Source organism: Neolamprologus multifasciatus, chromosome 3 (assembly GCF_963576455.1).
Source record: "Neolamprologus multifasciatus chromosome 3, fNeoMul1.2, whole genome shotgun sequence".
Classification (NCBI taxonomy): domain Eukaryota; kingdom Metazoa; phylum Chordata; class Actinopteri; order Cichliformes; family Cichlidae; genus Neolamprologus; species Neolamprologus multifasciatus.
In genome coordinates this window covers 32438110-32461942 of record NC_140441.1, presented here as the reverse complement: position 1 = coordinate 32461942, position 23833 = coordinate 32438110, and the positions used below count along the sequence as shown (strand labels likewise).

The window sequence follows — 23833 nt, the reverse complement described above, 5'->3', positions numbered from 1 at the left end:
GCTATGGTGGTTGCTGTGGACTAGGGTGGACCGCGTCCGATTCCTGTTATTAGCTGTCCGCTGTAGGAAGGCTGCGTTCCATTTAGAAGTAGCAACAGTCTGCCGTAACTCGAACTTAAACCCCGCTTTGTTCTTCAAGAAAAGGCCTTTTATAGCTGTTCATGACATGCACACACACAGAAAACACTTTGCCTCACCATGACAATTCAACTTTACTAAAACATTTAATGTATCTGATATGAAATAGAAAAATGAAGCAACCAGAGATTTAACGATGAAGACTCTGGGTTATGTAGTTCACGTTTTACAGTCCTGAATTACTCTCTGCACATCCATATAATTTTTTGAGGAGGAGTTTAGAATGCACTTTACATTTAGACTGTGGCTGTCTGATTTTTTACATTGTTACCGTGTTATGTCATGAATAAGGTTTACCTGCTGGGGGTTTTATGGATTCCATAAAATGTCTTCATTTATGGAATGAAGACAAACTTCATTCATCATATGCAAGAATCCAAGAAAAGACTGATACTGAATATGAATATTTCATGAAAATCGAATTATAATACAAATTCCTAGGTGTTTGTTATATCCAGCAAGAGTAATATTGATTACATATGTCTGAATTGCTAACCCTAACCCTGGCTCAATAGACCACAATACCCTTGACTGTCACTTTTATTACATGCTGTGAAAATAAGTAGCTTTGATCACAGTTTATGTTGTAAAAGAGAAGGAATATTGAAAAAAAGATCAACATTGTGATATTATTTCTTCCAAACTGACCAGAAACATGCTTGTTAGACTCTCACAGCATAGGATCAGACTCAGTGTGCATGACGGCTCAGGCCAATAATGTTTGTTAGATTGTCAGTTGTTTAGTATGTTTCTGTACAGTTAGGGTCACCATCTCTATTTCAGTATAATTAATATGCAGAAAACACTAAAAGTTGATTGTCTTCCAATATTCTAACATAATTAGAAAAATTAGACTTTGTAAGTACATATTGTTACAGTCCTAATTCCAATATGATTCTTCATAAGTCCTGCTTTGAAATACTGAACTTTAAAATTGACCTGATGAAAGATAATTTACAGTGGCACTCTGTCAGGATAATTCTGACTATAAGATCACTGTATTAATCTGAATCCTTCTGAAATGTGCTGTGAATGAATGCTGATGCAACTCACTGTGGGAAAGCTGTAACACATGCAACACATTCACAGAGGAAGAGGACACAAAGGGAGGACACGCAGAGGCTGTATTAAAGTCAGAAATTCAAATCTTTATTCAAAAACAGGCGGCGGTTACAAACAGGAAGACAAGCAGTCCATCAAACAGTCTACAGGGTCAAACATACAGAGAATTCAAACAGCAGTAAAAAATAACTGGATACTGAAAAACTTAAAGCAACGTGTGACGCAATAAAAGGAAGCAGCGCAGTATATTCACTGGATTATCATCAATTACAAAAGAGAAAAGGAGAAAAACTGTGATTTCTAAGAAAATAAACCTTGATGGAAACATACAGAATGTAAACTGTGTGAGTTTGGTGAACTTTGTTAGTAACAAATGAGAAAAAAAAAGAGAGACAAAAACTCAGTATTCATGAATAATTAGAAAGCATCTAAACATTCTGGTCGTGGATTTTTACAGTCTTAGTTCCGCTCGCTGTCATCATTATAATCATCATGATCAATGGCGAGGTCCTGAGGTGGGCGGGGCTGTCTCTGGTGATGTCACCATGAAGGAACAGCGTCTGGCGCGTGTTGGTGAAACATCCCAGTACACTGGTGTATTTTCCTCTCCAGCTGGTTGACATTTGACACTTCAACATTAAGGGGAAGAAGAAGAAACAGTGTTAGGTCAGGTGACCACATGGTTTCTAAAGTAACTGACAGGAAGTAACCAGGCCTTAGAAATGGATGGCATTTGTTTAGAGTTACTGTAGTTGGGTAACTCTACTTACCAAAAGCAGCAGCACACAGATGAAGGGTCAGATGCTGAATGTTGCAGGAACATGCTCAAATGTGGTGATCATTCAATGCTGCTCCGGCAGGTTACACAGTCCAATAGTGATATCCTGCCCATCTGAGAGTTTGAAAACACACATGCAAAGATTTATTTGTATTACAGTCAAAGTTGGATGTTCATTTTTGTCCTTTAAAAATGTTTGTGTATTTGAAAGCACTATCATTTAAGGATGACTCAGATCGTCTCTCTCTAAGAGTATCTCCTTTAAAGGGGAGACAAGTTTACCCACTGATCCACGTCACTTTACCTGGATGTTTTCTTTGAAGCTGGATGATGACTCCTCTCTCCTCCACTCAGAAACACTCCTAAAATAACCAGGCAAATAAATAATATTGAAGATTTACTCACAACATTACAAAAACAGCATTAACATCTCCCTTTGATTCCATTTCTCCATTCCTGTTGAACATCAGGCAACAAATATCCCAGTAAATCATAGTAAAATGTAAAGGACATACAATGCAATACAATTTTATTTATATAGAACATTTAAAAACCACAGGTATGCCAAAGTGCTTCACAGAATGAGTTAAGAGCAATAATAAATACAAATAACATACACTAACAGGCCGGTGTCATAACTAACCAATAATACACCAGGCATAGTAGGCACAAGCCAAAAGGCTGAATGTTAAAACATTTGAAACATTAATAAAGCAAAAAAGGTAAGTTACAGTACACTTAAAAGTGCGAGCTCTAGGAGGTGGGGAAAGCAAGGCTAAATAAATATGTTTTTAATCAAGATTTAAAAGAATGAATTGAATCAGATGCACGAATAGCTTGAGGGAGGTTATTCCAGAGGTAGGGTTCAACAGCGGCGAATGCGCGGTCACCTCTGGTCTTAAGCCGAGATCTAGGTCGCACCAGGAGCATTTGGCTTGCTGCTCTAATCATACTGTGTACAACGTGTGCCTGTATAAAGAACATTCAAGTCTAAAACTGACAACTATTTTAGCTGTGTATGTGTATTTTAGCTGCAGCCTCCAATGAAAGATCATAATTGTCATTTTCTCTGCTTTTTCTAACCTCTGCAGAGCCTCTGTCAAGAAAAACATATCTGCAAGCATAAAAAAAATATACATTTCATAACACTGTACTGGACAAACCTCGGTCAGTTGATTTCCTCTGTGCAGTGCAGACGAGCATCAGTCAGCAAGTCAAGGTGGTGAGATGGACTTGTGCCCTTTGTGACTCTGCTAGTTCTTCTGAGGAAACACCACCGTCTTTCCACACCGTCACCATCTGTGAGAACAAACTGCCGCTCTGCCAGCATGTAGGAAATCACATATCACACAGGGGTGAAGAAACATTAGAGCTCAAGTTTGGATACTTTAGATCTAAACAGATCAAAGTAGCTCTTAGTTTCAGCAATCAGTGAACAGACAGACAATGATACCATACTGATTCTGTATGAATACAGTATAGTATTTTCAATTCAGAAAAAAATGAATTACAAAAAATAATTGTATATTATTAAAATATTCTGCAACCATGACCAAAGTCAGAATATTCATTACAGTACTGTGGACTTACTGCTTGGGTAATAGTGATAAACTTCAGGGGAGATCATGATGACAGAAAACTGTAAACAACACTCTGAAGTAGGGATGCAACGATACCAATTTTTTCAAACCGATACGATACCGATACTTGGATCTGAGTACTTGCCGATACAGAGTACAAAAAACGATACTTCTACCACACACACACACACAAATGCAATGAATTGGAAGACAGGTTTTATTATATTCCCTGCCGATAAAAAATAATATCTTAATAAAAATGACCACAAAAAAATTTCAAGTGAAAAATAAGCACTTCTGTTAAATTATTGCAGAGTCTCCACATTGTAATTTAACAAAATATCACTGAACTATTGGCACTGTCTCGAGCTTTCAGAATAATAAATAAACACTTCTGTTTGGAATAAAATAAATACAAATTAGGTTTGAGAATAAAATAAACTTTTAAATTATTGCAGTGTCCATATTGTAAACAAACAAACAAAATAATTATTATAAAATAAATAATAAATAAAATAATAATTGGCCCCCTAGTGGCCAATCTAAAAAACTACAACAGAAATGACAAGCCACCCTCTGATTAATGAAATAAGTTGGTATCGGTTCATGGTATCGGTTAACATTTACGAGTATGAGTACACACACATTTTACAGTATCGGCCCCGATACCCGATACCAGTATCGGTGTCGGTGCATCCCTACTCTGAAGTCAAGCTTCTTTTCTTGTTTCTGTGACCTCAGCTTGCTGACAGACTTGAAGTTGCCAAAGATTTTAAAAAGTGATAATTATAGGGGAAAAAACTTCTATTTTTCATCCATTTAATCAAACATTTGATGCCTTAGATGTCTCAGTCCTATAGCATTGTGCAACTACAATTAACCTGAGGAGGCTTGGATTTGGCTGCAGGTGCCCCTGTACATCCTTCTCAGCAGCACACATGTGGGTACCATTTAATCACACTTCTTCCTGAGCTTTGCTTCATCACAAGACTAAAGGTGGCATCCCGTGTCACGGTATTATCATAATCCAATTGGAGAAGAAACATTTACGTGCCTCCTGGTTTTATTTTCTGATCCTGCAAAAGACTGAGGACAACAAAGCCCAGAGAACACGAGATACACAACATCCAACATTCTGACTCAACAGCCTCCATAAATGAAGAGCACCATGTTTGTTCAGTTATAGTAGATTTAAGCATACTTCACATTACTGTGTATGAATAATAATGAGGAGGCAAACTTTGAAGATGCAGAGCATGATGTCCCATCATCAGACTGTAAACAAACATCCACCAGGCTTCTTTGTTGGCAGAGGTGATGATTCTCCAATCAGTGATCAGTAGAGTGAATTAACCTGTGGTATAAGCAGCTGTCACTGAAATATTACTGTTTCAGATAAGAAATCTAGCACATAAAAGCCAGGGTGGGAGGGATCTCTACAAACTGACTTACCTCTGCAAGTGTGAAGCTCAACAAAAAACTGACTCTCCAGTCACAGACAAACAAAAAACTCCAGCTGGGAGATAGAAAACGCTGTCTGGGTCTTGCTGGATGTTGCTGGGCAGAGTCCACACATTAGCAGAGTGCTTCTTGGTCCCACTGACCCATATGGACAGCGACTGTGGAGTACTGTTCTGGCAAATGGAAACGAGAATTAAAATGACAAAAAGCCAAACAGGATTTCCATAAAGACTATCTTGGAATCAGCAATCAAAAGATAAATTGTTCATATTTCAATTAAATATGAATATGTTGCTTAACTGTAAGCAGTTAAGATCTGATTTAATTTAATTTCCTTCACACAGCACATTTGTCCAGGCTGACAGGTAAACATAGAATTAATCTCAGGTAACATGACTCATAGTAGAGATTCAGTATGAAAGATTGCTAGCTCTAATATTATTACCACACAATCCAAGGACACACCAACAGCTCAGATTTCTAGAATTATTTAAACAAATGTCAGTCTATCCATTCATTTTCTTCTGAATATTCAATTCAGGTTCACAGTGGGAGGGTGGGGGACTAGAGCCTGTCCCAGTAGTCATAGGAAAAGTACAACTGGACAGGTCAGCAGTCTGTCAGAGGACTAACAGAGAGACAGACATCGGAGTAATAAAATTAATGTAAGCTTGCTACAGCTGTATGTATGAACATGTGTTCCTGTGCTCACAGTCCACTTCTCAAGAACATGTAGTTCATTTTTAGTCAACTTTAAACAGACCTCACAAAAGGCTGATGTGGCTGGTTCAGTAGTCTGATTTAAATACGATATCTTTGGCCAGAGATTAATCTGGGATGTTGCTTCACTGCACTCATAGGTATTTTCCCCACACCTGAATAAAAAATGATAGTTACATATAACAGATTCAGCTGATACAGTATGACTCAATCTGATTCTAAATGTTCAGCACACAGAGGTACCGTTTAAAGTTTAGTGTTAACCTGAGTCACTGATCATTTACAGTATTACAGAGTCTGGCAGTCTTTGCATGATGTCCTCGTCACTGTCAGTTTCTAGTTGACTCTCAGGTGTGCCAGCAGGAAAGAGTAATAATAACCTGCATCCAGAGGTGGGTCGAGTATCCAAAAATTGTACTTAAGTAAGAGTAGCATTACTTTAAAATATTATTACTCAAGTAAAAGTGAAAAGTAGTTTTCAAAAAAGTTACTCGAGTAAGAGTAAAAAAGTACTTGGTGAAAAGACTACTCAAGTAGCGAGTAACTGTTTGAAATGTCCGATTTATTTTATAAATAAATGCTATCAGACAAACAAAAATAAATAAATATACAAATTTTAGTATTTTCAAAAGGAATATATGTAAAAGATCAACAAAGGCACAACAATTCTAATTTCAAGATTTCAGATTTTCACAACATTTTTCAAATAAGCTTTTTTCACCAATACCTACAGTAAATAATATAAACATATAAACAGTGCAAACAATTTCCAGTGACTGCAAACTGCAGTCTGCAAACTTTATATTCATTTTTGCTCCAAATGGCACAGCAGCCTCAGAGAAAACATTAGAACGAGGCATCTTCATCATATGTACATACAAGGCAGCTCAGTTCACCATAAATTGTATGGCTGTGCATTTATTTCTGCATATTTAGCAAAAATGTGCCATTTCTTAACTCAGTGAGGTGATGTATGGTTTTCAAAAGAATTAGGTCTGGTCATTATAGTGCTGTATACACTGCAAAGCTGCGAATGTTTGGCAAGAAGATTTGATCACACTGGAGATGTTTTTTACTAACTCTTGTAGAAAAACAAAATCTTGTCATTCATATCCCGCACAAACAGTTTGCAATGAATTCCAGATTAAGTTTAAAATAAGAATGCGTGCAAGGCTAAGCAGTGCTAGCCAATAGATCATCCTGTTTGGCTGTTACTCTAGGAAAAGACGAGAAAGGCGGTGATGGAAGCGTGACTGGAGCTGCGATGTAGCCTATATAATATTTATATTGTACGAACGTGATAATTCTGTGTATTGTAATAACGTGATATTATATTGTTCAAACATGAAAGGTATATTGTTAGAACAATATACTTTTCACTTTTCTATTTTTCTTTTGCCTGGGTGGCAGCTCTACGCTTCCGTACTACACTTCCGTATGCGAGGCTTTTCAATGTGGCCTCACAAAATTATCACGACTACTACAACCATGAAAAGAGTTGGATGGACATGGCTGCTCAATCACAGCTGCCTGGTCAATGTTTTTCATTAGTAATTTAGCAGAGTTGATGGTGGTGGTGTGTGTGTTTCTGTAAGACAGAGAGAGGGAGAGCGAGGGACAGATTTTGTATGATAAACTTCATGTTATGAATGCACAGTTTGAGCACTCAGGTCGCATCAGAGCATCAGGCCGTATAGTGTGAGACCCTGCATCGTGGCCTATGAGCTTCTAACCCCTGAGATTCAATTGTACAGTTTGAGCAGGAGCTGAAAAAAATCGCACAGTGTTTGCCCAGCTTAATGCAGACTGTTTAAACTAAACAAGCTGCTGTTTCACATAATAAACCCTGTCAGCCGCAGTATTGCCTTCTGTTTTAACAGCTAAAGCAATAGAGACGAGCTGTTTACATGTGCGTGGTGATGTTTTTAACGAACACCTTTTATTATGTGTAATGCACAAACACACCAACAGAGGGCAGTAATATCCCTTCAACATACATTGTAAAATTACTATTACAACACTCCCACTTAATTTTACCATGGAGTTCACTTACTTGACTGCCATTGCTTATTTCTTTCAAAAAAAAAAAAACAACATTATGCACCTATATCACGGTGTTACTAGAAAATAAAACATTTTCTCTTTTTGTTTTGAACTCACACAAAAAATGTACTGTGTCCATTTTAGACAAAACTATTATTCTTCATTACAGTTAAATGCTCGCCATCTTAACATAAGCATAGTATAGACATGTTAAGCATATGATAACCCTTTTAAACTGAACACAGTCCAATCTTCCCTCTGAGATACTCAAACTTTTGTCTAGGCAGTGGTTTGGTTAACATGTCAGCCTTCATGTTTTCTGTACAGCAGTACTTCAGCTGGATTTGTCCATTTTGCACACATTCACGAATGTAGTGGTAACGAATGTCTATGTGCTTTGTTCTTGCATGATCGACTGGATTTTTTGCGATTGCAATTGCTCCTTGATTGTCCTCCAGGATCACTGTTGCTGTGGTCTCCATTCCAAGCTCAGTTAGTAGTCGTCTTAACCAAACTCCTTCTTGTGCAGCTTGGCTCAAAGCAATATACTCAGCCTCTGCAGTTGAAAGTGCAACTGTTGCTTGTTTCTTGCTAAGCCAACTGACTGCACCTCCTGCAAGTAGAAAGATGTTTCCAGTTGTAGAACGTCGATCGTCCTGATCACCTGCCCAATCAGCATCTGAATAACCAACCAAGGTTCCTGTTTCTGTCCTTTGATATTTGAGCCCCAGGTTTAAAGTTCCTTTCAAATATCTCAGGATTCTTTTCACAGCTGTCAGGTGTGTAGTGTTTGGATTTGCATTGAACCTTGACACCACACTCACTGCTTGTGCAATATCTGGTCGTGTGGCCATGGCAGCATACAATAAACTTCCAACCATTGACTGATACATGCTTGGGTTTACAGGTTGACTGACATCATCACTCTTTCTTAATTTGACATTTGTGTCAGCTGGAGTTGCTACTGGATTGGCACTGTCCATTCCATACTTTTGTAGTATGTTTTCAATATACTGTCTCTGATGAAGCATAACATGGTTTTTGTCCTTGTCTTGGATCACTGAGATGCCCAGAATGTAGGATAGCTCACCCATGTCCTTCATTTTGTAGTGTTTCTTCAGAGTGTCCTTTAATGTTTTCATGCTCTCTGCTGATTCGGTAATCAAAATCAGATCATCAACATACACAGCCAATATTTCCAACTCCTGACCTGTTCTAACAAACACACACTGATCTGAAGTACTCTGTGTAAAACCAATACTTTTCATGAACTCTGTAAAAGCTTTGCTCCAGCAACGTGGAGACTGCTTCAGTCCATATATTGACTTGTTTAGTTTGCACACTAGATGTTCCTGCCCAGGTTTGATGTAACCCTCTGGCTGCTCCATGTAGATTTCCTCTTCCAGGTGTCCATTCAAGAATGCAGTCACAACATCCATTTGATGCACATTTAGATTGTTTTGCACAGCAAATGACAACAATGTACAAATTGAACCAAATCGTACAACTGGAGAGAATGTTTCATCATAGTCTGCACCATAAATCTGTGAATAGCCTTTGGCAACAAGTCTGCACTTGTATCTTTCCACTTGTCCATCACTGTGATGCTTAACTTTAAAGACCCATTTTGATCCAACTGCTTTACGATCCTTTGGTAGATCCACTAAATCCCATGTGCCATTTTCTAGCAGTGACTCATATTCCAAATCAGCTGCTTCTTTCCACTCCTTTGCATTTAGACTTGACATAGCCTCTTCCAGTGTATTTGGTTCTGTGACACAACAGATGTTTGCATAATGATCAACTGTAGCTGCATCAGCAAACTCCTCAAATCCATATCTCTTTGGAGGTCTTCTGATCCGCTGATCTCCTTTTGCAGCCTCACTGGTGACAGTCTCCTCAGTACTTGTTTGTCTTTCACCCGTGTGTAGTGTCACCTCATTCCCCAAACAGAGATCATTTTCACTTTGTTTGCATTTAAACTCTGTTTCATTGAAGACCACATCTCGTCGAATCAGTATTTTTCTTTTTTCCTCATCCCACAGTCGGTAGCCTTTTGCATTGGTTGCATATCCCAGGAAACGAACTTTCACTGCCTTTTTGTCCAGCTTCTTTCTCTCTGTGTCTGGAACATGAGCATAAGCAACGCAACCAAATACTTTCATATGGCTAATGTCTGGTTGTTTTCAATACCATCTCTGATAGGGTGTTTCGTTCTTTAAAGCAGATGTTGGGAGCCTATTCTGTATGTAAGCTGCAGTAGCAACAGCTTCTGCCCAGAATGTGTTTGGCAACTTTGCATGTGACAGCATGCTTCTAGCTGATTCCACTAGAGTTCTGCTTTTTCTTTCTGCAACACCATTTTGCTGTGGTGTGTGTGGTACAGTCATTTCATGGTGGATGCCTTGAGCTTTCAAATATTCTTGAAACTCTTTAGATGTGTATTCTCCACCATTGTCAGTTCTGAGTCTTATTACTCCCCGTCCACATTCATTTGAGAAGATTCTTTCAAACTCTTTGAACTTGCTCAGGACTTCCATTTTTTCTCTTATGAAATACACTTTACAACATCTGGAGTAGTCATCAATGAAAGTCACAAAGTACTTTTTTCCTCCTAGTGACTCAGTTTGAAAAGGACCACAAACGTCACTATGCACTAATTGCAACTTGCGTTTTGTTTGTATTTCTCCCACTGATTTGTAAGGTTTTCTTGATAATTTGCCCTCAACACAAGCTTCACAAAAAATGTCCTCCTCTTCATTTGTAAAGCTAACTCCTTTTACCAGGTTTTTGACTTTTTTCAGATTTGTAGTGTGACCTAGGCGCTGATGCCACATACTTGCTGGAACTGAAGCAGTTGACGCTCCATGACAGGTTGTGCAGTTTCCCTCGATATCGAGCTGATACAATCTGTCAGATCTTTGTGTTCCCATTCCATGGAGAGCTCCATTCTTTCCTCTTATGTAGCAATGAGTCCTTTTGAACTTCACTGTGTTTCCCTTCTTGGCAGCAGCTCCCACTGAGAAAAGGTTCATTGATAATTTGGGAACATACAGCACATCATACATTGTGGCATCTTTTCCATCACTAACTCTGAATGACATTTTCATTGTTATGTTGCCCAGACCTAAAGCCTCAACTACTCTGCCATCGCTGAGTTTCACTGTTTGTGGTTCTGAAAACTCTTGGTAGTTCTGTAAAGCTTCTTTATTCCATGTCATGTGTTTTGACGCACCTGAATCAATTAACCATTCTTCTTGTTGTGCATCACTTTTACATGACTCATTTACAACAAAAGCTCCCTCAAATGTGTCCTCTTTGTCCTTATATACCACGCTTTTAGCCTTGTGGGCTTTATATTTCTTTTTAATGCTTGGACAATCACGCTTGATATGTCCTTCCTTCCCACATTTGTAACATCTCCATGAGTCGGATCTGTTTGCTCCCACTGTTTTTGATCCATTCTGTTCATTTCTATGCATCTGAGATGACATCGCTGATACACTACTGGACACAGTGGTGTTGTCAGTAAGGACTCGCTTTTGTTCCTCATTTATCAAGGCTTGTTGAACAAACTGTAATGTCAGACTGTCCATCTTTGTCTCCAAAGCAGTAACAACAGTTGCATAGCTAGGTGGCAAACTACCTAGAAGGGTGACAATTTGATCTTCCTCTTCAATTACAGAACCTACTGCCCCTAGCTGATCAGTAAGTTCCTTCATCCTTTTTAAATGATCATTGAGATGTTCTCCTTCCTTCATTTCACACCGGAAGTACTTCTTCTTCAGAAATAGCTTGTTAGCAACAGTATCTCTTTCAAACTGTGCTTTTAGCATCTCCCATGCTTCTTTGGGGGTCTTACAGTTTGTTATCAAGTACAATTGAGGTGTACTTACATTCAGTACCAGCACTGAAAATGCCTTTTCCTTCTTCCGTTCAAATTCAGCTCGTGCTTGGGCATTAGCATCCGCAGCTAACTGCTCCGTCTCCTGTACCATACCCCACAGTCCTTTTGCCTTCAACAGGTGCTCCAGTTGGAATTTCCACGTTGCCCAATTCTCCGGTCCGCTCAGCTTGTCAATAAACAGTCTATCTTCCATTGTGAATCCCACAATTCTGTTTATGACCCCCAAAAGAAAACGTGTTAGCAGCTTCCCTTGGCGACCTCTGGGCCCATAACCTGATGTTTTTAACGAACACCTTTTATTATGTGTAATGCACAAACACACCAACAGAGGGCAGTAATATCCCTTCAACATACATTGTAAAATTACTATTACAACACGTGGAACTCTAGCGTCAATAACCATGCTAGCTGTTAGCTTATAGCTCACGCTAGCTAACCAGCGAGCAGTTAAAAGGACAGCCGAAGCTGCACAAAACACCCACAAACTTATCTCACTACAACGTAGCGCCGAAAATATGACTCGCAGCTCGAGCTGGACACGGCTGCTGTAACATAAGACTGACATCCAGCTAACCACAGCTAAAAAGATATTTAGAGAAAACTTACCATTTCCTCAGGTTATACGAGCTGAGTTTTTTCACGCTGAAAAGTTGTTGTTTTGGCTCTCACTGAAGACACCGACGCTGAAGACATAGCTGTTCTTTTGTACTGCTTTTAAGCGAAACATTCTTTGTATGTGAGGCCAAGGGTGTTCCTCCTCTTCAGCTCTAGCGTAGACGACTGGCTCTGCCATGTTTTCATGGGTTTCTTCTTTCCAGGTGTCCGCTACTTTGAAACGCTTGGGCTGCTCTGCCCGCCACAGTTTCAAACTGGTCATGTGACTGCATGGCCACATCTGATTGGTAAAAAAGTTACCGGAAACTCCACTGGCAGCATGTTATCTAATGTGTTAAACTAATTATTTTTTAAAAAGTAGCGAGTCAAATTTTGCATATGTAGCGGAGTAAAAGTATCGTTTCTTCTTCACAAATGTACTCAAGTAAAAGTAAAAAGTATCGTGCAAAAAAGGTACTTTAAAAGTACTTTTGTTTTTCAAAATCTTACTCAAGTAAATCTAACAGAGTAAATGTAACTCGTTACTACCCACCTCTGCCTGCATCCTGAGGTTTGTCATGCAGGATTAAAGAAGCCAGGCTTTGTTCACACAGCTAGGATTGTATTTTACACTGACCCTGGGTCAGTATAAGTATCATACAGTTTAAACGAAGCACTGAAACTTGCATATATTTATTAGATGCATTGAAGCTAATCGAGATATTTACTGTCAATCTGTGGCTGCGATTAATTAACTTTATTAACTAGTAACTTCATCAGTCATGACAGAAGCTAATATTTCTGTCCTAACATCGTTTAAACAGTAACAGCTTTACTACTTTTCTACTATGTGTAACAGAGTTAGAAAATAGCTTAATGAATTTCCTCAAAATTGATGTGAATAGTTGGAGCCACCTGGTGGACAAATACCGCAATTGCAACTGTTAAAGTTCCAAATTGCTGCACAGCGCATGCCTCAGCAAAGGAAAAAAACTCCCAAGCTGGTGGTAGGTGCTTGTGAGCGATACTGTTGTCAATTTTGTATGTGTATTAATGAAAACATTCTTATAGTGGTAATTGTCAACATGTATTTTGATTGTAAGCAGTACTAGCATGTATCCTGAAAGTTACAGGCATTTTGATGCATGGGTAGTAACTTTATTCACGAGTAGCATTTTTAGTTAGCATGCTAAGCTAATACTCGTTAGCTAGTCGGGTGCTTTTTGACTTGCACTCAGCTCTAATGTTTCTCTATGAGATTGTAATTGTTCTAATTCTTTTTAACAGAACTGAAGGTTGCAGTTGCTTTACACACTGTTAATGAAGACTGTGTGCTGTTTTCTTTGTACCAGGTAGGCGCTGTTAAGTATAAGTTTTAATTGATGCTGTTGTATAGGGAAAAAAAAAGATGAACAATGATGATTGTTTTATAATAGAAAAGCTGTTTTTATATGTTATTGTTGTTGTTGTTTAGGGAGAAGGAGAAAAATAAATAGATAATACTGCTACTATACGATCACAGGTTTGGTTTCAGCTAGAACTTTTAAAAGAAAGACTTTGTTGATGTTGTGTTGTATAAATATATCTTATTCATTTGTTAAGTGTTATGTTTGGAAAGAAAAAGGAAAAAAACTCCCAAGCTGGTGAACTGAAGGTTGCAGTTGCTTTACACACTGTTAATGAAGACTGTGTGCTGTTTTCTTTGTACCAGTTGCCAGAATAAAGAGGGAGCCCAGAGTAAGGGCAAGTCCAGCGTTGCAGTGCCGTCCTTTCTACATGGGCATATCACACCACTTGCACAATAGACTCACAGAACAGCAACAGCTACATTGGTGCCGTGACTCTGTGATTTGAGATCAACTTGATGCAGATCTCCAACCCAGGTTGCAGTGTATTGTGCTTAAAGATTCATCCTTTGCCCGTTTTGGACTGTGAATTACGTTGAGGTACTGGACTGTTTGTTCTTTGGTTTGATGGGACTCTCTCCGGACTGCTTGTGCTGACACCTGCAACTCTGAATATTTGTTATTGTCTACGTTTTGTTTTGTTTTTTTTCTTGCTTTTCCTTTTCTCTGTTTATATGCTAATATGGCAAGCAAATTCCAGCTGAGTGATATATGTGACAATGTTCGCTCCTCTGTTGGGCGGGGTAGAGGTGCAGAACGTGCTTATTTACTGTCACATGGGTCAGTTGGGAGGGATGAGGGAGCTTCACCTGTGTTGCCTGGGAGGGTTGGAGCCTTTGGGTCAGGTGTAGATCCAGATGAGTCTCCCGTGGGGCAATTTTTGCGGGGCGAAGCACATCACTCCACTCCCAGTGATGGGAAGGACACATTAAACCAGTTTAGTGACATGATCTTTCAACTTGGTTCACAGATAGGTGAATCTATTGCGGCCAGACTTATGTCTAGTGGAGCTGTTGGTGATGTCGACCGAAATAATGCTCACTCACGTAACCAGACTTTCCATTCGAGTGGCGATACGAATACACCTAGTGAAAACACTCAATTCAGTGTTATTGTAAAATCCGACAGGGAGCCTGTCATTTTCAGGGGTGATGGTACAGACAAGTACACAGTGACTGAATGGGTTGAGCTGATGAAATCATACATCAGGAAGCAGAGTCTTGATGTGTCGTTGCGGACAGAGGAGGTGATGGGGAGGCTAATGGGGAAGGCCAGGGATGTAGTTAAGATAGGCTTGAGAAGTGATCCTGCGCTTACTACTTCCTGCGCCCCTGATGTCATATTCAACATGCTGATAAGGTACTTCAGCAGCACTTCCTCTTGCCTACCCCTCCAGGACTTCTACTCAACTCTGCCTTCTCACAGGGAGAATCCTGTTGATTACTGGATACGCCTCAACAAGGCTGCTGATATGGCTGAGGAAGGTTTGAAGCGTCAAGGCAGGCGAATGGAGGACATTGGTGGTGAGATCGCTAAAATGTTTGTGAAACACTGCCCAGATCCTGAGCTCGCATCTGTGTTTAAGTACAAGCAGATACATGAGTGGACGTGCAAGGAGATTCAGGAGAGGATAGATGAGTATCGGTGCGAGAGGGTGTCTTCTGTGAGAGTGCGCGTGGTTGAGGCCCATGCAGCAGCGCTAATTCGTGATGACACGCGTGTTAAGCTCTTCAAAACAATGACAGGAAGTCTTCTGGTGTTGACGTGCTTCCTACCTCACCCCCGTCTCCTGGGGTAGGACCTTTTGTCGCACCCTCTCCTCTCTTGTCCCAGACGCAGCAGATGTTTCTTGCTCCAAGCTGTCCCACAGTTCCTCCTCTATTGTCACAGGATAGGGAACGGAATCCGACGACCTCATCTCAGAATAGATGTCAGACTATTTCCCTGCATTACCAGAAGCAGTCTGCTCTCCCTGCTCCTGAGCAGCAGTTCCCCCACAGTCAGCAGCCCAGCGATAATGCTGTGCTCGGCGAGATGATGTCGATGCTCAGGGAGCTGTTGAATAAAGTGAAGGCTGGGGATGGACATTCCCCCTCACGGCGGGGTGGCAGACGAGTACAGAATCGGGTCCCTTCGTTCAATGGCAGGAGCTGTCAGGTCTGTAATAAGGAGGACCACACTACACAGTCCCATTGCCGCTTTGCCCGACTCTGTTTCACATGCTTTCGACCTGTGCTTTGAGGGAGGCTGTACGGGTCATGAAGAACACTCCCACACACATGATGCAGCAGAGCTGTATGACAATGTAAAGGACTTAGACAAGTCTGAGAGAGTTATTTTTCAGGACACACAGAGAATCAGCAGCAGTGACAGCCTGTTCTACACGTACGAGTGAAGCCTAAATCAGTGGTGGAGCTGGACATTGGAAGTGTATGGGTGTCATATCTTGGTTCCAACCTTTGTTGTTGAGAATCAACAAGATGACTTAATTGTTGGCTCGAATGTCATCAGACATTTAATCCGTCAGTTCAAGAAAGATGCAAGCTACTGGGAGGCAGTTTCGACGTCGGGTTCAGGGCATCAGAAACTTGAACAGTTCCTCTCTCTGCTTGCTGGCCTGGAACGCTGGTCTGGTACTGAGATACCAGACAAAGTGGGCACAGTCAGGTGCAACAGGGCTGTCACCCTGCCAGGTAACAGTGAGTTTCTTGTATGGGGGAAACTTCCTAAAGATGTTAAGATATCTCCTGGCTCTACTGTAGTTACTGAGCCAACCACCTCTCGCTCTGCACTCAGGGGCATCATGGTCACTAGAGTGGTGACTCCTCTCTGGGGAGACAGGTGGGTCCCACTCAAGCTCCTTAACGTCACAGACAACCCTGTTATTCTGCGGAGGAATGCCAAACTTGCTGATGTCTACACCTGCCTTGCATTGGAGGATATGGAGGTTCCAGAGCTCAGTCAACAGTCTACTCGTACAGAGCCCACTGGGACATCTGTACCCACAGTGGATGTTGGTACTGTACAGGAGAGGCTGGACCGTGTTGGCCTGGGTGACCTGGACCTGAAATCCTGTGATGTGTCATCGGACTGGCAAGAAAAGTTGGCTGACCTTGTGGTCAATTATCAAGATGTCTTTTCTTGCCATCATCTGGGCTGTGGTGAGGCTAAGGGCTTTGTGCACAGGATTCAACTGACAGATGACAGGCCATTTCGTCTCCCCTACAGGCGTGTGCCTCCTGCCGAATACCACAAGCTGCGCCAGGTTCTTAACGAGATGGAGGAGAGAGACATAATCAGGAAGTCTACTAGCGAGTTTGCCTCACCTCTTGTCCTTGTGTGGAAGAGAAATGGTGACTTGCGAGTGTGCACCGATTTTCGATGGCTCAACAGGCGGACGCTAAAGGACGCTCATCCCCTGCCACATCAAGCTGATTGCTTGGCAGCCCTTGGTGGCAATGCGTTTTTTAGCATGATGGACTTAACTTCTGGCTTCTATAACATGCCGCTACATGAGGAGGATCGCAAATACTCTGCATTCACAACACCCATGGGTTTGTACGAGTATAATCGCCTCCCTCAGGGTTTGTGCAACAGCCCAGCCAGCTTCATGAGAATGATGGCCTGCATTTTTGGCGATCAAAATTTCCTCAGCCTGCTGTGCTACCTTGATGACCTGTTGGTCTTTGCACCATCTGAGCAGTTGGCTTTGGAGAGATTGGAAATGGTTTTCAGCCGACTTCGCCAACACAACATGAAATTGGCCCCAAAGAAGTGCTGGCTTCTCAGGAAGTCGGTGAAATTCCTCGGGCACATCATTAATGAGTCTGGTGTGTCCACAGATCCTGCTAAGGTCGAGGCTGTCAGCAATATGACCATTGCGGACCTAATGGAGCCTGATGGGATCACCCCGTCACAGTCCCGTGTCAGATCATTTCTGGGGATGGTGAACTATTACCAGCATTTTGTGCCCAAATACTCTGCCTTGGCAAGGCCCCTCTTTGACCTTCTGTCTGGCCAGAAGCAGAAGCGCAAGGGGCGGGCACGTGTGGGCCGTGCTATGCAATCTCGGAAGCTGACACCTACTGACTGGACACATGATCATCAACAGTCATTTGAGGATCTGAAGGCTGCTTTGGTGTCCTCAGTAGTTTTGGCCCATCCTGACTTTGCTCGCCCTTTTGTCTTGTCCACCGACGCCTCCTTGGATGGGCTGGGAGCAGTTCTTTCACAAGTTCAGGAAGGTGATTTTGTGGCTAGACCAGTTGCATTTGCCAGTAAATCCCTTTCCCGTGCCCAGCGGAAGTACCCTGCTCATCGCCTTGAATTCCTTGCGTTGAAATGGTCTGTGTGTGACAAGTTTAGCCACTGGCTCAAGGGACATGCCTTCACGGTGTGGACTGATAATAATCCGCTTACACACATTATGACTAAACCTCGTCTGGACGCCTGTGAGCAGCGGTGGGTGGCGAAGCTGGCATCTTACGAGTTTGATATCAAATATGTCCCTGGTTCTAAGAACATTGTCGCAGATGCACTAAGCCGTCGACCGTTTGTGAAGTTGGCTGTCGGAGAGAGGTTGCTTTGCTGCCCTTATAGCAACCTAGTTGGAGAAGCTCTTCCCATCTCTGTTGGCTCAGTACAGGAGGCATTTCGACAGTCAAACTCCAGTCGACATCTCTTCGATGGCCAGGTCGAGGAGGAGCCTAATGTGTCGGTGCATGCTAACTTAATGAAAACATTCTTATAGTGGTAATTGTCAACATGTATTTTGATTGTAAGCAGTACTAGCATGTATCCTGAAAGTTACAGGCATTTTGATGCATGGGTAGTAACTTTATTCACGAGTAGCATTTTTAGTTAGCATGCTAAGCTAATACTCTTTAGCTAGTCAGGTACTTTTTGACTTGCACTCAGCTCTAATGTTTCTCTATGAGATTGTAATTGTTCTAATTCTTTTTAACAGAACTGAAGGTTGCAGTTGCTTTACACACTGTTAATGAAGACTGTGTGCTGTTTTCTTTGTACCAGGTAGGCGCTGTTAAGTATAAGTTTTAATTGATGCTGTTGTATAGGGGGAAAAAAAGATGAACAATGATGATTGTTTTATAATAGAAAAGCTGTTTTTATATGTTATTGTTGTTGTTGTTTAGGGAAAAGGAGAAAAATAAATAGATAATACTGCTACTATACGATCACAGGTTTGGTTTCAGCTAGAACTTTTAAAAGAAAGACTTTGTTGATGTTGTGTTGTATAAATATATCTTATTCATTTGTTAAGTGTTATGTTTGGAAAGAAAAAGGAAAAAAACTCCCAAGCTGGTGAACTGAAGGTTGCAGTTGCTTTACACACTGTTAATGAAGACTGTGTGCTGTTTTCTTTGTACCAGTTGCCAGAATATATATATATATATATATATATATATATATATATATATATATATATATATATATATATATGTATATATATATATATATATATATATATATCCGTCACCTCGTCACCACATTTGCTGTGTGTATTGGGTCATTGTCATGCTGACATCTCTACGCTTTGGAAACATTTGTTTGGAATCCTCAATATCAGAAATAGATTGAAGCAAGGGTGTAGATTTGGCATGGATGGAAGTGACATGTCCCCACCAATATCCAGTGATTATTGAATTGTCCCCACCAAAAATTTGATCTCTTTGAGTAAAGACAAATAAACCCCATAGAAAGAAAAAAAAAACAATCTTAATGTAATAACGTTACAGGCTATGCTAGCCTTTGGCCCATGTCAGTCTAAAATTTGATGTAACCATGAATAACGTGTTTTGGACACTACCTGCACAACAGGCAGCACTATTAGTTATCTCAGTCTCAAAGTAGCATTTCTAATTTTGATTGAAACTGTCAGAGAGCCCCGAGCAAGCCAGGATATTAGTTTACAGAGGCTGTTAAAATTATATGTCTAGCGTTAAAATGTTGGTGACACAATAATTTCATCCTAGTGGTATTGGCATATTCATAGGGTTCATTTTTGAGAAAATATATCATGAGTTAGTCATGGTTTTGTAAATATTCCACATTGTAGTGCAGTTTGCACAAATTGCTTTAAAAATGCACTCTACAAACATTACTGATGAGTCAAGATCTGCACAAATTGACAGAAACTGAAACAGAAATAAAACAAGCTGCCCATTTTATTCTTACTGTCATGTATGTCCTATTTGTCAGGTAACAGAAGAACCAACACAAAGCTCAGAGAGTAATGGTGACACAAGATCACAGGTGAAGTTGGATGATGACTTGGTGGTTCATTACTGTATTTGAAGCACATGTGTGACTGCATGTATTTGGAATGTCTCACTGTTATTTATCAGGTGACAGAGGTGAAGAGGAGAGGTCACAGGTGACTGACTGATGATTTGGTGCTATAGATTAACTAGTATTTATTATCATGACAATTGTTAGGCTGCTGATGTAAATTGATTCATTAGTATATATTTGACAAAGAATCTGAATTGACACATTTTATATGGCACGAATCAATGTGTTATTTTATCAGGTGGTAATATGTCCTAGTGCAGTCAGAGGGGAAGAGCCAGGGCCAAAGGTGAGGCACATCAAGGACATAATAATAATTTTAATCTGAGGACAAAACGCATGTACTGAGGCTGAAAGAAGCTTCAGTGCTCTCAGAAGACTAAAAACATGGCTAAGGTTAACAATGACTCAAATGAGATTAAACAATGCTGCTGTATGCCATGTCCACCAGGAGAGACTGGACAGTATAGATGTAAAACAAATATGCCAGCAGTTTACCTCAGTTAACGAGAGGAGAAGGCATGTGTTTGGCTCCTTCACACAGTGGACATTGAGTTGTTCTGTGGGTCACCAGTAGTCCATGTCCGTTGCTGTAACAGTAGTTCATGTTTAAAAGATCCCAGCTCACTGACTTAATAGGGGCAATAGCGTGCCTAAAATGTTACATAATCTTGCTGAGCGATCTTTTACTTTGTGGTAATCTTAGATGAGTAGCTAGGAAACCACCAGGTCATTCAGTGTTCCCTTAGTGCTAATGTGTAAGAGATGTTGGTGCACTATAACTGAAGTAATGTTGTTAAGTCCTTAAAGTCATATTCTTTTATTGTCATGAATCTATTTTTATCTTAGTATGATACCTGATATATATGGAATATGGCTTAAGTAAACTAAAGCCTAAAATACTTAAGTAATTTAACATTATATAATTCACATATAAAACTAAGAATTGTAATTTTAAATGGTTTAAAAGCATGTAGAATAGCATATATAGGCAAGCATATTTCTCCTTTTTTTATTATTAAGAAGCAAAGACAAGAAGGGGGGAAAAGAAATAGGGCAGGGTTCGGTGGTTGAATCATCTGTCCCCACCAATGCCAAAACCTAATCTATGCCCTTGGATTGCAGAAAGTACTCTCTCTGTTCGTGTATTTAAGGGCTACAGCAGACGCAGCTGTTTTGGTGGGAAAGAAGCAGCCTTTCTGATTGGTGGATTCAAATTTAGCAGCTCCAGGCTGTTTGACTGACCTAGATACACAATGGCCACACTCTTAAAAGCCCCAGTTAACTTCACGGTCTTTGTGTGTGTGTGTGTGTGTGTGTGTGTGTGTGTGTGCGTGCGTGTGTGCGTGCGTGTGTGTGTGTGTGTGTGTGTTTCGATGACCCAAATTTCGGATGGTAACACCTACTTCTTTCTGGCAGAAATCATCATGCCCCTCCCATGTAATACCTGTAATCGAGAGTATAGAGTATGTCTGGGGAGTGTGAATGTGTGTATAGTGTTCATTTCTGTTTTTTCTCCATGTCAGAATTTGCTTGTCTCATGTTAGCATTGTCATGATGGTACTGAATGTAAAATAGAACACAGGACTCACAAACAGGGAAATAAACACAAACAGGAAGCTTTATTTTTGTGGCAAAAAATACTTTCAACTGCAGAAAAAATTAGAACCATTTTTTTAAGGAGGCGTTCATGGGGCCATATCTTGACAAACACACACACACACAGTTGCTCTTTGTTCACATATATGCTTATTTAAGATATCACATGTTAATGAGACTATGCATATTCATGTGTGTAAACAATAAAAGCAGCCTGCAGGGGGAAGCAAGTTGAAGTGAGTTGGAGACAACTGCTTCCCTCTCGTGAGTGAAAACTTGAGCTCTGTGTGACCTTGTTCCTGAGTGAGTTTCTGTTTATCCAGCAGTATCAGGGGTAAAACTCTGACAGGGGTGACATGGGCGGTTTCCCAGGGTGGCGGCGGCATCACGGGCATCTCCCAAAAAAAAGTTGCTCGTACTCATACTGCCCAATCATCAGCCAGTGCATTTTGGAGATGGCATAGGCACCGATCAGTTTTCTGCCGCCCATTTGCTGCGAGTAAGGGTACCCTCCGTTTGCGAGGTGCACCTGCTGCTTGCGGCACAGAGAAGAGAGGGCGGGGCTGCGGGGGATTCTCTGGCTGGCTGGAGCGGCATCTAATAACCAACTCGCAAACTAAAACAAAATAAAAACAATCCAACAAACACGAAAACACCAGACATTATGATACAGACTTATAATTTGCACCGATGTTTTTTGAAATTCTATAAAGTGAGCGTGAGAGCCCTCGGTGTGCCTGCTTGCTGCTATGCTGAAGTCAAATTAAACTTTATTGTCATCTCCGCGATATACAGTACAGTATATAGAGAGACGAGACGACGAGGCTCCAATTACAGCACTGCAAGTAAACAAACAATAAATATAAGAAGAGTAAGAAAATACATGTACACTTTAGGACTAGGGGTAAAGGGATTAATGACAATTTAAAATTTTACAGTTTGATGATTTAAAGTCTCACAAAACCTGTCGACAGAGGAGGGGGCCCTGCTGCTTCCAAATAGGGCACATTTCAATCATAATGTCGTAAATCCAAGCCCATTATGTATTCATGATTTGAATCCTGGGTTGTGTGAAATCCCAGAAATAAACCCTAGAGAAAGTGAATATGTGAACTAAGGTGTAGGTCTATTAGGTTATATTGTGGTGATCCTCAAGTTGGAGGATGGGTGTTCATACTGGAGTACAAAAGTAAAACCAATGGAAGATGGACAAGAAAAGTTCAAAGCCATCAGGTCCTCAATTTAGGAAAAAAGATTAAAGAAGAGGAGAAGAAATAAGCAAAAGAGACAAGTAAGCAGACTTGTCATTGGAAAATAGCAGGTCATGAATCCTGAAACAATCAGAATACTTTATTAATCCTTAAGGAAATTATATGGATTACAGTTATTCCAAGAGAAATTCTAAAAATAGCAACAGTGACAGACTAAACTCCAAACAACACATTATGTTACAGATTTTACACATTTAGGAAATAGCATTAATATATAAAGATCAATCAATTATAAATATCAAGGATTAAAAGAGTGGATAATAAATAAATATCAAGAAAATTGACAAGAATATTACAGAGTGGAAAAGAGCTTATATAAAAAGGGTGTAACTATTGCATATATATTCATATATACACACACACATACATATATATATATATATATATATATATATATATATATATATATATATACAGTGGGGCAAAAAAGTATTTAGTCAGCCACCGATTGTGCAAGTTCCCCCACTTAAAATGATGACAGAGGTCAGTAATTTGCACCAGAGGTACACTTCAACTGTGAGAGACAGAATGTGAAAAAAAAATCCATGAATTCACATGGTAGGATTTGTAAAGAATTTATTTGTAAATCAGGGTGGAAAATAAGTATTTGGTCACCTCAAACAAGGAAAATCCCTGGCTCTCACAGACCTGTAACGTCTTCTGTAAGAAGCTTTTCTGTCCCCCACTCGTTACCTGTATGAATGGCACCTGTTTGACCTCATCATCTGTATAAAAGACACCTGTCCACAGCCTCAACCAGTCAGACTCCAAACTCCGCCATGGCCAAGACCAAAGAGCTTTCGAAGGACACCAGGAAAAGAATTGTAGACCTGCACCAGACTGGGAAGAGTGAATCTACAATAGGCAAGCAGCTTGGTGTGAAAAAATCAACTGTGGGAGCAATCATCAGAAAATGGAAGACATACAAGACCACTGATAATCTCCCTCGATCTGGGGCTCCACGC

General features: G+C 40.4%; 2 long non-coding RNA genes across 4 annotated transcripts in view; both read right to left on the bottom strand.

Annotated features, from left to right (window-relative positions):
* LOC146522611 (uncharacterized) overlaps positions 1-23833 on the bottom strand; it is a 110701-nt gene that overhangs the window by 48233 nt on the left and 38635 nt on the right. The gene's annotated exons all lie outside the window — the stretch shown is intronic.
* Positions 1242-13013, bottom strand: LOC146522614 (uncharacterized). Of its 3 annotated transcripts, XR_014873016.1 has the most exons (7): positions 12296-13010; positions 5011-5192; positions 4440-4912; positions 3142-3298; positions 2283-2340; positions 1971-2092; positions 1242-1829 (listed from the first exon to the last, which is right to left on the bottom strand). It is a non-coding gene; the product is annotated as an uncharacterized LOC146522614 (long non-coding RNA). The 3 variants fall into 3 exon arrangements; XR_014873017.1 differs by having other exon boundaries at positions 1243-1829; positions 3142-4912; positions 5011-5187; positions 12296-13013; XR_014873015.1 differs by having other exon boundaries at positions 1244-1829; positions 3142-4912; positions 12296-13012.